At 40.5% G+C, this 16,817-nt stretch overlaps 1 protein-coding gene across 2 annotated transcripts in view; it reads left to right on the top strand.

The window, feature by feature from the left end:
* The window catches only part of KIF26B (kinesin family member 26B), a 407,807-nt gene that overhangs the window by 169,021 nt on the left and 221,969 nt on the right, over positions 1 to 16,817 (top strand). The window lies entirely within an intron of this gene.

The following is a 16,817-nucleotide window of genomic DNA, read 5'->3' as shown; positions in this document are numbered from 1 at the left end:
TGGAATTAGGGAGGAGGAACCCCGTGGAGATCTGACTCAGCTGGGTAGTGGGGAGCGTGCTGCTGCCCATGGGGCGAGAGAGAGAGCCGCAGGCAGATAGATCACTGGTTTGGGAGGTGGAGAGGCCTGGCGGAAGGCACCTGCAGGGGCCAAGGGGATGGGGGAATGACAGACTTCACCGATATTCAGAATCAAGCCCAAAGGCCTTGAGGATCTGTGGGCTGTGGGACAAAGAAAAGGACAGTTGAGGATGATACCCTGGCTTCTGTGTTGGGTTCCACGTGGGTGGGGGGCTGTCAGCTAGTTCAGGGAGGATGTGAAGGGGAGGCTGAGGGAAGAGGGAAGGAAAGAGTTCCGTATGGAACACGTGGGCTCCCGGATGTCTGCGGGGCCCTGCGGCCCAGAGGCAGATGCGCTGAGAGTCGGGAGGGTGAGGGGCGAGGCTGCCCTGAGGGTGGGAGGTGGGCACCGATGAGGCGAAGGGAGTAAGAGAAGCGGGAGTTGCTTATGCAGGTGATTCTCCCAGAACCAGGTCTCCTGGCTCTAGTCCAGGGTCTTCTCCACCGTGTCCTTCTGTCTTGTCAACACCTAGAGATGAAAACCAGTATCGCTGTGTTATAACCACTCTGTACAAAGTCATCCGTTCAGTAAAGAGGTTTTGATGAGGCACCGGGCTAGCTCCTGGTTACAGGAAGCACAGCGCTTTGGGACCTTGAGGAGGGCTTTGCCTGTTACCACTGTGTAGGAAGTCAGTGGGGGATGGTGGGCCGTTCGAATCCCCTCTCCTTCACTCTGGGGACCGTGTGTATGGGGGTGGGGGAGGGCATCCCATGGCACAGTGGCTCCTGTGCCCTTGAGGGGCAGGAGCTATGACCCAGGCTACTGGGCGGTGGGCTCAGGGGGCTTCTGCTGCCCAGCTGGCTGATCGCTATGGGAGAGAACTCTGACCCCCCCACAAGCAGCAGGATCGTGCCCTACCCTTCCCCCTGCGCTTGGTGTCACAAACACTGCCAGGGTCATAAGGACCCCACTAACCTGGCTCCTAACCTGTATGAGCACCATTTCCACCTTTAAACACCCTCCTTTTTAAAGCTACCTATTGATAAGATGAGTGATGAGTAAATGCATCAGCTTAACCTATGACAAAGGTCACTACTCATTTTGTCACCCTCTGTTCCTGGGACGAGAAAAACAGTTCAGGTGAGGAATATATTCAAGTCAGCGTGTCCGTTCGTTCAGTGTTTTGAGACCCTCACAGTACGCCAGGTGTGAGGTAGTGGGAAGTAAATATGAGAAAGGCTTCGTCCCTCTCTTCAGGGCTCTCCCTGAGCACAGCTGTCTGGTGTGGGTCAAACTGGGGTCAGTGCTGGGGCAGAAGCACAGACGCCATGCTGGGGGAAAACAGGGTGGGAGCCGGCTAGGAATTCCATCCAGGTATCAGGGAAAATGCATCTTAATATTGGTGATTTACGTAGCTATGAATTAGATGAACCATTTATCTGAGCAGTAATCCAGAGATAAATAATAAATATTGTATTAGTGGGTGAAGTAGAGGCTGTATTAGCCAGCCTAGCTCTTGATTCCACCTTTAAAAAAAAAATCTTTGTGCCTCCCTTGTAAGGTATGCATGGTATATCAGGAGCAGGCAGGGCTGCCCTGACACCTCCCCAAAGGATAACTCCATTGCTGTGGACCGTGCAGGTTGGGCAGGAGGGGACGCAACGGAGACTCAGGTCATCCCACTTTTCTCCCTCATCCGCTTCACTCAACTGATGGTCATTCACCCAGGAAATGTTCAGAGTCCTGGGATGCATTGCCAGCTTTGGTCTAATAGGTACATACGGTTTTGAGGCCAGAGTAGGCCATTTGGAAACCGTGATTCAAAGGCCCTTTGGGTCCCCGTCTTCCCCTTCAGAAACTGCACAGTGACCTGTTACGTCTCTCCTGGTGACTCTTCTCTATGAGACTGGAGGTGTTTCCGGTAGTGATATGGAAACTATTGTTCTGGCAATAACGGTCACATTTAGTATTTGGTGAGAATTCACCTTCCAGGAGAAAGGCCCACGATACGGACATTTTAGTGGTTTTGTTGTACTATAAGGAAACCACTTTCTAAGATTAACATAATAACCTTCTGTCTGAATTGATTTTTTTTTGAAGTAGCAGAAAAGTATATAAAGTAGCTCAGACTGAAAATATTTCTCCTTGAAAAATGAGTCTAAAACTACTATTAGAACTACTCACTCTTAATTACTGATGAAAAAACGGCTACTTTGAATGCCTAGTCACGTAAATGTCAGAGTCCCGATTTGCTCTTTTTCCCTCCTGCCTGGCACATATGATGCTGGTAGCATTTCACTCCGTGTTTGAAAACTGCCAAGATAATGACTGTTAATTAATCTGGTCCAATGTATTTCCACCATAAACAGGAGCATGACTGAGTAGGTTCGTCGTTCCTCCCACATCTGTCTCCCACCTTCCCTAAAGAGAAGTAGTGAAGCTAAATCATCGTGGAAGCTGGTACCTAGATGTACTTCCTGGGAGAAAGGGATAGCAGTCCTCTTCTCATATCCCTTTCTTCACTGTGATAAATCTGACCTTTAAATTTGGTTTGTCTAGGATTGCATTTCTATTAGGAATGCCGCTCTAATTCTGTGTATATCCTTAAAGGGAAGATACTCAATCCATGGGTTGGTTCTGAACCTTGGACCTGCCCATTAGAAAACCCACTGTGGGGTTCCAAGTGAGCTCATGTCACCTATATGCCTATCTCCTATAAGGTGACTCTGAAACAGTAGCATTGCAGATGACAGGCAGTGGCCCTGGGGCTGATAGAGCCACCCCTAAGTCAGCAAGAAAGCTTATTCCAAGGGATGTCATGCCCTCTTGGATAGGGGTGAGGGGGTCAGTTTTTGTTACATCTAGTGCTTAATAATTCACTATGTCCACTCTCAGAAAAGCTCTTCTTCATGCACACACATTCACATGTGCGAACAGACACGCAACTCCTGGCGCAACTGGAAAAAGTTATAATTTATCTACCGTTATGACTACAGTTGGCTGACAAAGAGCTGTAACATATACATTAAATCAACATTAAAAATGAGATTACATTTCAGGCTCACTGTACATAATCATGTTTATCTTTTGAAGGGTTATTCTAATCCCTTGAATATTTGAGGCAGTAAATTAGGTCTTAGAAGTATGCTTAAGTTACGATGTTTTAATTTTTTAAAAATTGTTTTTTTATTTTATTTTATTAGTTTTGAAAATCAAACTTACACATGCACGTAAGTTAAAGACTTCCGTCATTTGCCAAGACTTGATATGAAAGACACCAGTCCACCGCTGGAAATATGGTGGATGTTTCCTGCCTTCCAGAGTCTCATTAATATTTATTACCGTATCATACAATTCTTACGTTGCTACTATTTGATTTATTTCATTTTAGATTACCTATTACAGCTGTTCTCAAAGTGTACTCTGTGGACCACTGGCATCCCCCAGACCCTGTCATTGGGTCCATGAGATCAAAACTATTTTTATGTAATACTCAGACTTCCTTCCTTCCTTCCTTCCTTCCTCCCTTCCTTTATCCTCCCCTCCCCTTTTCCCCTCCGTCCCTCCCTTCCTTCCTTTCTTTTTACTGTGTTGATATTTGCTCTGATGGTGCAAAGGCAACAGTGGATGAAACTGCTGACATGTTTGTACAAATCAAGGTGGTTCCAGCAAACTATGCTAGTTGTTGCATGCTTCATCACCACCCACTTAGAGTTTTTTTAAAAGTACATTTCCACTTAAGAATGTCCTTGATGAAGCAATAAAAAAGATTAATTGTATTAAATCTAGAAATGTGTGTTGAAACGTGAGGTACTTAAGTGGCGTATGATGGTTGTCTCAGGGAAAAGCACCGTGAGGTTGTCCGTGATGCAGGTTGCTGGCCTTTTTTTTTTTTAATCCCCATGAAATACATTTTTACGTGAAAGAATAACTGACAGACAAACCATGGTTATTCAGGCTTGAGTATTTTGCAGACATTTTCTCAAAAATGAGTGTAAGAGCTTGCCACTTGGAGGAAACCAGCTGACAGGGTAGGTTCACCAATGATAAAATTTGAGCTTTCAGTTGAAGCCTCAAATTTTGGAAAACTTGATTCTGCCACAATGAGCCTGAAAGCTTCCCAACACTTAAAGACTTTTCTGATCAGATTAGTGTTGGTATTAACAAATGTGATTTTTTTTGATATTGTATAATGGAATATATCAACATCTGGAAGTGATGTAAACTCAGTAAACCAATAATTTCCAAATGACCTATGCTTTATGTTACAGACTCTTGTCGCATAATAGCTATTCAAAGAGCAAGGTAGCCTAATGGATTTTAGTACAACAGAATACTAAATGTTTATTAATGTAGTTTCAGATTGCTAATTTCAATGAAACATTAAGAAATCACCACTTGTCAATTTTTAGTATAGTATCAAAGAAGAATGTCCACAATTATCTGAAAAAGCTATTAAAACACTCCTCCATTTAGTAAACATCTGTATGAGGCCCCATTTTCTCCATATATTCAGCTGACATAACGTATCCAGACACACACAAGCCACATAACTGAAACAGCATAAGCCAGGCATTAAAGAGATTTATGAAAATGTAAAATAAAGCCAATCTTCTGATTAAATTTTTTATTTGGGAAAATAAATATATTTCATAAAATATGTTGTGTATGCCAAACTATAATGAGCTTATTGTTATTTTAAAAGAAAAGAAATAAAATTCACTTTAAAATACATACATATATATGTTTTAAGTTTTAGTTTCGTGTCTAAAATGATGAATGTGGGTAGATTTAAGACAGTGCAATCAGTCCAGGCTAAAGCAGATCATGGGGATCCGGGAAAAAAATTCTTAAAGAAGATGTAATGATCATTAAAATTAATATGTTTGACCATTTTGAGGGCAGAGTTACGGACCAGGGAGGAAAAGTCTGAGGTTGAATTGGTGATCAATACACAGAAAACTAAGCAAATTGAAAAACAAAAATATTGTACAAGAAAGGAAAGGCTCTTTGAGGTCCTCAATAGTTTTACCATTGTAAAATGTTCCTGAAACTGACAAGTTGGAGAATCACTGACCTATTGCCTAACTCTTCAGAACGTGAAGATTTAATTCTTTTACCGCCACCAACCCCCACCCCACACCACACACTATATACTCACTTCTTGTCTTCCTATTGCTCCAATAATTTGTCGTAGTTTTGGTTTGATCAATATCCAGTATTATTATGACTATGTAAAGGCTATATACCGTGTTTCCCTGAAAATTAGACTGGGTCTTCTACTGTACTTCCCCAAAAACAAGACCGGGTCTTATATTAAGTTTTACTCCAAAAGTTGCATTAGGGCTTATTTTCAGGGGATGTCTTATTTATTCATGTGCACAATCTGCATTTATTCAAATACAATCATGTCATCTTCTTCTGGAACATCGTCATAACGTACCAAATGCGTCCATCTGGCTGACGATTTTAACTGGGGCTTATTTTTGGGGTAGGTCTTATTTTCGGGGAAACATGGTATAGAGGTACTGCTATGACTTTATAAAAGCTGTTTCCAGCTGAACCATCTAACTGTGGTGACTTTTCCTTAACTTGAAGTGTGCAAGAGAGGTAAACTTTTTGATATCTTGCATTTGAAATATCTCTATTCTTTCTTGACATGTGATTAATAATTTTTGGCTGGGGAAAGTAGAGGTCTAGGTTGGAAGTCATTTTCCCTTAGCATTTTAAAGGCATTTCTTTAATGGCCTTTTAGCTTCCAGTGTTAAAGTTGAAAAGTCTGAATCTTGATCATTTATGTAAAACATTTCTCGTCTATGTCTCTCTCTCTCTCTCTCAGAAGCCCTTTGTCTCTAGTGTTATGAAATTTCACAGGGATGTATTTCGGTGTGGATCTAATGTTACCCACTGTTCTGGCCCTTTGTGGGCTTTCAATCTCCAACCTCATGTCAACCTATTCTAGGAAATTTTCTTCAATTATTTCTTTGATAGCTTTCTCCACCTCTATTTTCTTTATTTATTCTTTCTGGAACTCCTATTATTTGGTTTTATGGTCTGGTTTTGAAAAAATTTTAACCTTTGCTTTTTTATTTGCCAAACTCTTTTTCATTTTCCTGGAAGATTTCTTCAACTTTATCTTTTACCTTTTTAACTTTTTATTAAGGTTTTAATTTTTGCTGTTATATTTTCAATTCCAAGAGCTTCCTTTGTTGTTATTGTTCTTTTCTGAATCTTCCTTTTTAAAATGGCATTCTGTTCTTATCTGATGGATGAAACATTTGCATTCGTCTCTCTGAGAATGTTATTGATAGTGGCTTTTATTTTGTTCTGTTTTAGTTTTATTTTTCCTGCATAGTCTCTCTCTCCTAAGATGGCCTTTTTTTGTTGTTGTTGTTTGTGTTTGTTTTCTCTATTGTATTAGATGCTTTTCTTGAATATTTGGTGATCCTTGGCTGACTAATCATATTTATAAGGCACAAAATAGCCGAATGGAGGAGCAGGGGAGGGTCTTGCCTGGAGGAGCCATTTAAAAAACTTCTGTAGTTCTTTTCTTTAGCGTTGTTTAGACCCCCCAGAAAAGATTCTTCTAGCCTGGTGGGTGTAAATTTTAGCTGCTAGTTGTGTGGGAGTTGAGGGGAAGAAAGCAAGGGAGATCTCAAATTCAGTATGTAAACTTCGACTGATTTGTTCCTTTATCGGTTCCCTTCTCCTAACTCCCTGGTGGCTTCTAGTCTAGAGACCCTGGGTTTTGTCCTCTCAGAGAATAAACCTTTAGATTCTACAAGAGTGGGGAGGTGTAATCACCTATTTTCTTTGGCCTTGTGAGTTCATACCCTCTTAAATATCCTTTACTGTCATTTTATTAAGATTTCAGGAAAGAGCAGTACTAAATGCATGTATTTAACCCACCATCTTTAACCTGAAGTTTTTTTAAAAAAACGTTTAGAAAGCATGAAAAATACCTTTAAGGTATTTTCTTCATAGGTGAAATTGCTAATAGGAAGAAGCATTTGCTACTTCTTGAACAAGTTTTTCTTTTTTTTCTTAATTTACCCATATCTTCAATGTTATAGACCAAATAGAAAAGTAAGCAGTTTGATTTTGGTTCCAACCTTGAGCAATCAAATGTAATATCAGGTTCCAACTCCAGTAGACCTGGGCATGTGTATATGTTGAAGATAAAGTCACTATTGGGGTGTTTTAAGGACGCTCTGGGTTTCCAGGGTGGAATTTTCTATGATCTTGATACACTTGACTTGGTCCATATATAGTCCATTCTCTTTGCTCCTTTTGCATTTCCAGAAATGGCTCAAGTTATGAATTAAATTTAAAAGATAAGTTAAGTGATGGTAGAGGGGATACAATGTAAGGAAAATATGGAACTTCTCTGTTCACTGAGGAGCAAACCAGGTGCAAGTAGACTTTCTTGGAGACTACCACCTGGGAACAAGCCCTGTGATCCAGCAGTTGCTGGCATCCATGCCGATGCCTTCCACTGTGGGGATATTTACACCTGAGAAATTTTTCTGGAAAGCTGGTTTTTAAATCTTTACCAGCCTACCCTGCCTAGACCTGACATTACTCTCAGGGCAGCCTGATCACCCCCAAAACTTCATAATTATGTCATTATATGAGGTCGGACAATTAAGTACATGAATTCATTCTAGAAAAAGTGCTACATACCTCATTGCTGAATATCACTACAGTCACCCTCAAAGTACTTCCCTTGGGAAGCTATGCACTGATGCCAGCAGCTATTCCACCCTTCGAAGCAATTTTGGAACTCTTTTTCTAGAATGGCCATCAGAGCTGTCAACATATTACCCTTGATGTCCTGAATGTCATCAAAATGTTTTCCTTTCAATATTTCCTTTATCTTCGGGTAAAGAAAGAAGTCATTGGGGGCCAGATCAGGTGAGTAGGGAGGGTGTTCCAATACAGTTATTTATTTACTGGCTAAAAACTCCCTCACAGACAGTGCAGTGTGAGCTGGTGCATTGTCGTGATGCAAGAGCCATGAATTGTTGGTGAAAAGTTCAGGTCGTCTAACTTTTCCACACAGCCTTTTCAGCACTTCCAAATAGTAAAACTTAGTTAACTGTTTGTCCAGTTGGTATAAATTCATAGTGAATAATCCCTCTGATATCAAAAAAGGTTAGCAACATCCGTCCAACAAGTTTGCGAATGTAATTGTCTGACTTCATATTTACATGACATGACATTGTATTTACTCACCACACTGTGGCCCAGGGAGGCTAAGGGATACAGTGGGCAAAGTACCAAATTTGGAAGCAGGCAGCTTGACATTTAGATCTTTCCGTGGCTACTTCCAGCTCCGTGACCTTGGCAAACTTCTCTGAGCGTCAGCCTCAGTTTCTGAATCTGTAGAACAGGAGACATAATTTCCATCTAGAGGGATTGTTGTAAAAATGAACAACTGTGACAATGTGCTCTCCCAAAAATATGTCCTACAGAAGGCCCTGGCTTTATGGGTAGAGACCTCTGTGGCCTGTTTCTGTATTTCAGCAGGGTTGTGACATCTTTGGTTAGGATCCTTATTTTTATAACAAAATACAAACTTTACCTTTTGTTTATGTGGTCGGTCCCCAAAACTTATGAAGCCACTTAATCAAGGATAGAGGATCAGAGTTCTTCAGACTCACTCAAGAGAGTGTAATTTCAAACTTCCTTCTCTGCTCCAAACCCCAGAGGCAGAGAAGTTTGGTTAAGGGTCAGTAATTTAGAGTACGGCTAACAAATTATCTAGCTATTCTAAGTTACATCCTGGAGTAAGGTTAAAATACTGAAGAAGATATTTACATATTTGGACCAAACCTCCCACTCTGGATTGTGTCTTGACCTTTTACCTTCAAGCTTCAATCAGAAATTACTATAAGAAATAAATGTTTTAATTTCGCTTCAGCATTTGCTGTGAATTATTTTTTAATTAAATTTATTGGGGTGATAATGGTTAGTAAAATTACATAGGTTTCAAGTGTACAATTCTACAATACATCATCTATATATCACATTGTGTGTTCACCACCCAGAGCCAGTTCTCCTTCCATCACCATATATTTGATTGTGAATTTTGAGTAGAGACACTGACTATCCATTACACGGCTCAATTTCTCCAGTTTCCCTACTCAAGATATCTGTCCTTGACACAGGGAATAACCTTGTCTTTTCTGAGTAACTGGTCTATTTCATCCTCTTATGACAAAGCTGTAAAATTCATAATGCCTCCCTAATCTCTTTGCACCAGGAAATTTAAGATTAAGCTTTAAAATCAGTCCTAAGAACTGTGTAGACTTTGTTTGGCATGTTAGGGCTCTCCTCTAGACCTTGTTTTCCTCATGATCATATCTATTTTATTCCATTGTATTTGCCCTATTTAAAAATGATAAGTCCTTTTGGAAATAAGTCGTGAATGAGTGAAGGAAGGTCTGTGACAGTAACTAGGCATGTTTTATGAATTGCATCATATGAGGCTTGGTTATCGAAATTGGGAGATTTTAGGCTGCACAATAGAAGACAGAGGGGAACATGAAAGTGTCTTCAAATGCTTGAGATGCTGCATTTTGGAAGAGGCGGTGGATGTGGTTTTTGTTCCTCTTGAGGATAGAATAAGAGACAGTGCAGATTATCCATTAATTGACTGATTTATTTCCAAACTAACCCTCGTGTGCCTGCTGTCAGGCACTGTGGAGGGGGTCCCAGTGAGAAAACAAGGTTCATGCTCTCACATTCTTCCATTTTGGGAAAGTAGTTTTTGGTTGACTGCAAAGGAGAACTTTCTAACCGTCAAGAGCTAGCCGTCCAATAATGGTGTATTGCCTTGCAAAGTGGGGAGCCTCCTCTGTTTGGAGGATCCTCCCAAAAGGCTGAAAGACCCAGTACCCTGAAAAGTACCCCTGCATCAGGAGAGAGGGTGGATTTGTTGACCTCTAAGATTTGGCCATGCTCTGCTTCCATGATTCTCTTTTACTTGGAAGTTTTGGTGTTAAACTGAAGGATTAGGTCATTTCAAAGTTAAGTGGGTGTTCCCTGTGGGAAGGGAGAAGGCAGCAAAGATGCCTTCCCAAACCAGTTCCTTTATTCCGTTCCCACAGGAACCTCAGCCCTCCATAATCATGGCTGCTGGTGGCAGCAGGATTGCCATCCAGGATTCCGAGTAGCCTGTTATCTCCTATGGGGAGTCTTATCAGCTTTCAGAGTCACTGAGAGTGAGGGTTGTTTTAACCATTGACGGAGACTCTTGTATCTCTCTGCTTGGAGATGAGAGAGGAGACAGACCCTTGCTTAATACTGAGACCCAGCGACTGCAGCCCTGCTTCTTTCTCTGGAGAGGTCGGGAAGAAGGTCAGGAAGAGCCAGAGGTGGGTTGAGGAGAGGTGAGCTCCTTTCCAGATGTGAGCCAGGTCATCACTTCACATCTCGCTTTGGAAATAAGCAGGAACAAGGGGTTGCCCAGTGCAAATGCCTAAAAGAAAAATTCGACTCAGAAGAATTCCCCCCCACACACCGTATTTATTTACTCTTAAAGGAATTAGAATTTTTTTTGAAATAACTTGTAACTTACAGAAAAGTTGCAAGAATAAAAACAATACAAAGGACATCCCTATTCGCAGTACTCAGGTTAACTATTGTTCACTATTTTTTTTCTTCCGAACCATTTGAGAGTAAGATGCATATACCATGAAACTTTATGCCTAAGTACTTCCCAGGAGATGGGGTATTTTGCATAGCCAGAGTACAGTTACCAACTTCAGTAAAATTAACATTGATGAATGACTTTAATCTGCTATCCACTGTATGTTCCAATTTTTCTTCAATTGACCCAATAATGTCCTTTATAGCATTGTTTCCCCTCCAGTACAAGGTTCTGTCTAGGATTAGGTTGCAATTAGTTGTCATGTTGGCTTTTTCTAAACCTTCAGATAAAAATGCTTCTATTTATCTAAAGTGAGCATATATTTCACTTAGTACTATCCTTTCATTCACTTGAAAACCAAGGCTAGATTCTCTGGACTCCAGAAGCACTCCCACTTTATAGAAAATGTGTCTTCACGTGTGGGGTGGTGGAGATAGGAGGTAAAGAACTTTGGGTGTGCATTTTATACATGGTTGGGTTTTCTTTATTTGCTTTAAAACACATAAAAGCAGATGAGAGACTTTGAGATATTTCTCAAATTCCTCTGTTGTCAATCCGACTTACTGCCAAGAGGTCTTTCCTTCGCCTGTGAGGAGACAAAAAAAAATTATTTTAAGATTCTTTGTTTTATCTTGAAACAAGACAGTCTTGTGAATCTCGAAACAGAAAAAAAAATACCTTCGCATTTACTGGAAGCCCTTATCTCAGCACTTTCATGCATTGTACGAATTGACAGCAGCAACACACGTGATAATTAAGCATTTCTATGCAGGCAGTGCTTTGGTTAGCATAGCAAAGGGTTTATTCAGCAATTCTGGTCTCTGCCCCTGCGAACAACTTGCTTAACCTGCATCAATATGCATTATTATAATAAATATAATCACACAGCAAGTAAGAAACATGCCTAACCATCCTAAGACATAACATAGCCTGAGAATTATTGGGGTGATTTTCCAGAGGGCAACATTTAATCCCAGAGAAACTACAGAATTTGCCAAAACTTATTTTGAAAAAATCAGAGCTATGATAATGATGTTTTGGTTTCATCCTTTGCTTTCAAAATGCCCTATATGAATGTCTTCTTTTGTATTTTCTCTAAGAAACAGAGGGATGGTTAAAAAAAATAATAATGATGATAGAAGATACTGTTTGTTTGTTTGTTTTATAAAAGGTTACAAAAATCTGTATATAGCTTCTTTGGGGGAAAAAAAGTTCAGTAGAAAATTCAGCTTCTCATTTTCCAAGAGTGCAGTTTTATATAGAAGAGACTTTACTGTGGTCTTTTTGTAAGAGGTTGCAGAGTCTCTGAGGGCTGAGATGGTCAGATTGGCTGCACTTTCTAAGTTACCTCTGATAACTCCTGACAGGGACTTTTTTTTTTTTTTTTTTTTTTGGCTGCCCTAGTGTGTCTCCTTTTCACCTAGTTTACTTTACCATTGCCTATTTTACTTCGAATTATAGACAGAAAAAAAGAATTGGACTTTAAAAATGACATATAATTTTAATATTTTCTGAGTTACAGTATCTCCTGAGTTTATAGTAGTATCTGACTCATAGTATCTCGTAACTGGCATCTACTTTATAGTATCTAGTTTATAGCACCTAGTTTATAGTGTGTAGTTTATAACCTGGGGGAGGTATGCCCACAGGGTACAAAGCAGTCACAGAAATAATGAAATTACTCTGAAGTTACCTTCTCCTTGGCTCGTTGAGGATTCTCTTGACTCTTGCCATCCAACCGTGACAGCCATTGGCCATATGTGGCTCTGAAACATTGCAGCTGTGGCTAGACTGAATGGAATTATGCTGTAAGTAAAATATACATTAGATTTCTAAGACTTAGTCCATGAAAAAAGAATGCAAAATATTTCATTATAATTTTTTTAAAGATTGATTACATGTTGAAATGATAATATTTTGGATACATTGGTCTAAACAAAATATATTTTAAAAATTAATTTTACCTGTTTCATTTTACATTTTTAATGTGGCTACTAGAAAATTTAAATGACATATGTGGCTTACATTTGTGGCTCCCATTATATTTCAATTAGACGGTGCAGCTGTAGAAGGAAAGAAAATATAAAGCAAAACCCTCCAACTCATTTAGTGTATTTGAGAGTGCATTTCTGAAGGGAAAGCTGAATATCCAATCATCCCAATTTTATATTTTTTTTTTGGGGGGGTGGTTAGGTTTGGATTTCATTAAAGCTTCTTTAATTAAATCTATTGTAAATCTGCTCCAAGGTCCCAGCTGGGCAGAGAATTGGATCTTTTTGTTTGCGTGAAAGAATTCTAAGAAAATACTGAACTCATTTCAAAAGTGATTTATTTTTAAAAGCTCTGTAAAATGCTTTCCATTTACTAAGATTGGAGGTATGATTAATACCGAGTTCCTAAGAGGCTGAAGGACTGTGAACATTATCCAGAAATGTTTGAAAGGACCTTTCTGGTCTCACGGAGAGGCACCCAGGGTGGCTTAAGGTCAAGCCACAGATCAGCCATATGCTCCTGTATTCACACCTTCCCTCCAATAAATGAAAACATTGGGAAAGATAAAATATTTATTCCTAAGTGTCTATAACTGAATTTATGGATAGAACTTGCTGGGTATTATTGCCTGTGTAAACCCACATAACTGTGCACGTAAAGCATGTTTTTATTAGTTCCTGCATAAAATTTTTATGATAATGGCAAACAAAGGACCAATTTAGTTTAGCTGAGTTTGTTCTTATTATTCTAGCTTCCAATAGATAAGGAACAGTGCGAATAACAGCAGGCAACGGGGAGGAGGGTGGGCTCTCTTAGGTCTGGGGCGCCTGGTCCCAGAGGCTGGAAAGGTTGAAACGTGGCTGCCGGTTGGAAAGCCCCCAGAAGGCCTGGTCAGAACGTAGTCGGGTGGGGGCTGTCATTAGCTTTTCAAGTCTGTTGTGGAGCAGTTACACTCCCAGTTGGTGACTGCGGAGTATTCAAATTTAGTTTCTGAAAAGGCCTGCATAACTACTATTGAAAGAACTCCCACATACTGTATTTCAACTGGAGACTTACAGAGAAAAAAGGTTCAAGCGGCTTATTGTGGGTCGTCTCCCACTCTGGGATTTAAACAAAGCACACACAGAACAAAGTTCCTTTAACCAGGGTGCCTTCATCTGACTCCCTCCTGTCTGTGGTTTGGCAGGCTTGCTGCAGAGAGAGCAAGCCCACGCCTCTCGTCCCCACTACTGCCTTTTTATGTTTGACACTTGAATGTGGCCAGTGAGCCCCATGGTGACCTGGATTGCAGGGAAGTTTTCCCAGAATTTGAAGAGAAAGCATCTTTCATAAATACGGCCCTTTCCTTCCCAATGACTGGTTAAAATTTGGTAGGAAATCTGGCATCTAGAGCAAGTATGATTCCTGAACCAAAATCCAGACAATAGGATTTGACACCTATAAGTCTACCTAGGGGGACAGCAAGAAATATTTTACAATAAATGAAGCTGGACAGTGAAAGACGTACGTGTATGATTATCATAGATATGTAACACTGAAGACTACCTTAGAAATCACCTGAGACGGTGGGCAAGCCTGGTACATATGGGGTTCACTCTTGGGTAAGTAAGGTCTGTCTGGGGCATTAGTGAATTTACAACTTAGTGTTTAGAGGGCTGCAGTGGTCTATATTCAAGACATTGGAAATATTTACACAGCAAACAACTCCTGCTTGAGAAGAAGTTTCGTCCAGGTGTCTGGTACCTCACTCAGTGGATCGACGCTGAAGTCATTCTAGACAGCTGGCCCCTTTGATTGTTCTTAAAGGTCTCTGCAGAAGGAATGAGCCTCCATAACTTTCCGCACCGCACTTCGGGGATGTGTTCCTTTTAGGACCAACCTAATTCTTTAGTCTACGTGTTTCCTCGGTAGACATGTTCACTGATTCTCGGCTGTGTCTTTGAATGTTTGATAAGTTGTTCCTTAACATTTTTCCCCCAGAACAGCAGTAGTCATTCTTTCTGAAAGACTGCTTGAACAGAATTGCTCTTGTTGGAAAAGTAATTCTGCGGTGTGTGTGTGTGTGTGTGTGTGTACACCCGTGTGCACACATGTGTGTTTAGTTTGGCCTCATCTCAAGCTCTGGGGAAAAACAATCTACTAACTCTTAAGCTAACTATGAAATGTGTAGATGTTGGTTTGTTCTGGCTGACAGTTTGTGAACATGTTGGTGTAAGCCCTGTAGGAATCAAATAGCAGAGTTTTCAATACTTACTCCACAAGGGTGACTCAGAGAAGAGAAGGTGTTCCAAGGCAGCATTTATTTCTGCTTTCACAGAACTGACCTTCCCAAATAGTTACGCTAACAAGGGGTCACTACGAGTTCTGTGTATTCTTAATTGGTCTTGAAAATTGTAGTTTTTTGGCCACCAGCACCTTTCTGAGATGGCATGTTGGAATCCACACTCTGGATCTGAGCACCGGGGTCTGTGTGGACGACTGCCTTCTGTGGCAGCCCTGGAGACTTCAGCGTGACTTTGTAGATTCGTAGTTTGGGGGAGTTGAGGAAGATGACAAACAATTTTAGCTGAGATGTTGACATTGTTGCTTTCTCTCAAGAGGTTGTTAAGAGAATAATTCCATTTGGAGGGAGTTGCAACGAGACTGATTTGTTAATACAGTTTAGAGTCTTTTAACTCAGCACTGGATGAATAGCTTTTCAAGTGTGTATGAAAGACAAGAATCCCAAAAGATCCGTTCTATTTTCAAGAGAAGACTCCAGGGACTCAAGGTTTGTAACAAAAGGGCAGATATGGAAGAGATGAACTCCCAGGTCCAACTCTGAGAATAAAGCCCCCTGGCTGGGATCCCTGAGGTGTCAGGGTCTGCCAATCTTGCTGGCTCTGGTTTGTTCGGTGGTGGAATCTAGTTAGATTGCTCACAATAAGTTAGTTGGTATTGACTTTGCTGGGCCTGACCCATATTATAACATTCTAACAAGTGGAAAGTATAGCCGAGCTTTGGGAAAAGCCATAGCATGTACAATAGAAGAGAAAACCGACGTCTTAAATGAACAGAGGAGAAATGTGAGCAGAGCCACCAAGTGAAGAAATTAGGACACTGGATGGAATGTTACAGCCACAACAACAACAACAACAACAACAAAACTAGAATATTTATTTAGTAAAGGCATAATGAGATTATACAATTCTCTGGTGTCAACTCACACAGAACATCTTTGTCTTTGCAAATTATGTTAAAAGCTAGGGGGTGCTGAGAAAATTATACGGACCTGAAGAAATCTGACGGCAGCACAATTAATTTAGGAATTTCGTTTTATAACTCACAAAGCCCAGGATTTTTAAAATATTCCCTACATTTGAGAAGTCAGGCTTAAAGAAGGGTTTAAGGAGCATCCAAACATGATTAAACTTCTAAACATTCTCAGTGTTATTTTTATTAGTGAAATACACAGTAAAAACACATACGTCAATGAGTGTATTGTATTAATAATCTGAACCAGTTGGGTGAACCAGTTTAGAAAACCATCAAATGCGAAGCCGGACACGGGTCTAGTGACAGGATTAGGACCAGTTCCTATTAGGATAATGATGCAGAATTGCCCATTAAGAAGCCCTACTGAGTTGGTCTCTCCAATTCTGGACATGTAGGAACGATGTGCAAGTTTAAATTCCCAGCTTTACCGAGTGAGAGAGCCTGAACGTGGAGGGGAATGGCAGAGGAACAAACCCCTTCACGAGATTATTTGAGGTCAGCCCACAAATGTTTGCTTACCCCTGTGCAGGATTTCAATGAGAGGCTTTAAAACATTTGTTTTGAGTCTTAAAGCCATTGCTATTTGAAGAGAAGGATGCTTATGAGTGTTTTTGTTTAATATTCTTCATGGCGGGTCTCTGATTTTGGCAGCTAAGTTGCAGAGAGGTTAATTGACTTTATTAAAATGGTTCCACAGCTCGCCATTTGGCTAGAACTAAGCTCCTGGCTTATGGCTACACTATAGAGTCTCTCTCTCTCTTTTGGGGATTTTCAATCATTTTAGGGGTCTGCTGTCCTGTTGTTAGTTTTTTAATATGCAGAAGTAAATGCTGAAGTTAACTGCCTGTGGCACAAA

The sequence above is a fragment of the Rhinolophus ferrumequinum genome, chromosome 27 (assembly GCF_004115265.2).
Source record: "Rhinolophus ferrumequinum isolate MPI-CBG mRhiFer1 chromosome 27, mRhiFer1_v1.p, whole genome shotgun sequence".
NCBI lineage: Eukaryota > Metazoa > Chordata > Mammalia > Chiroptera > Rhinolophidae > Rhinolophus > Rhinolophus ferrumequinum.
This window is presented reverse-complemented; position numbering and strand designations above follow the sequence as displayed.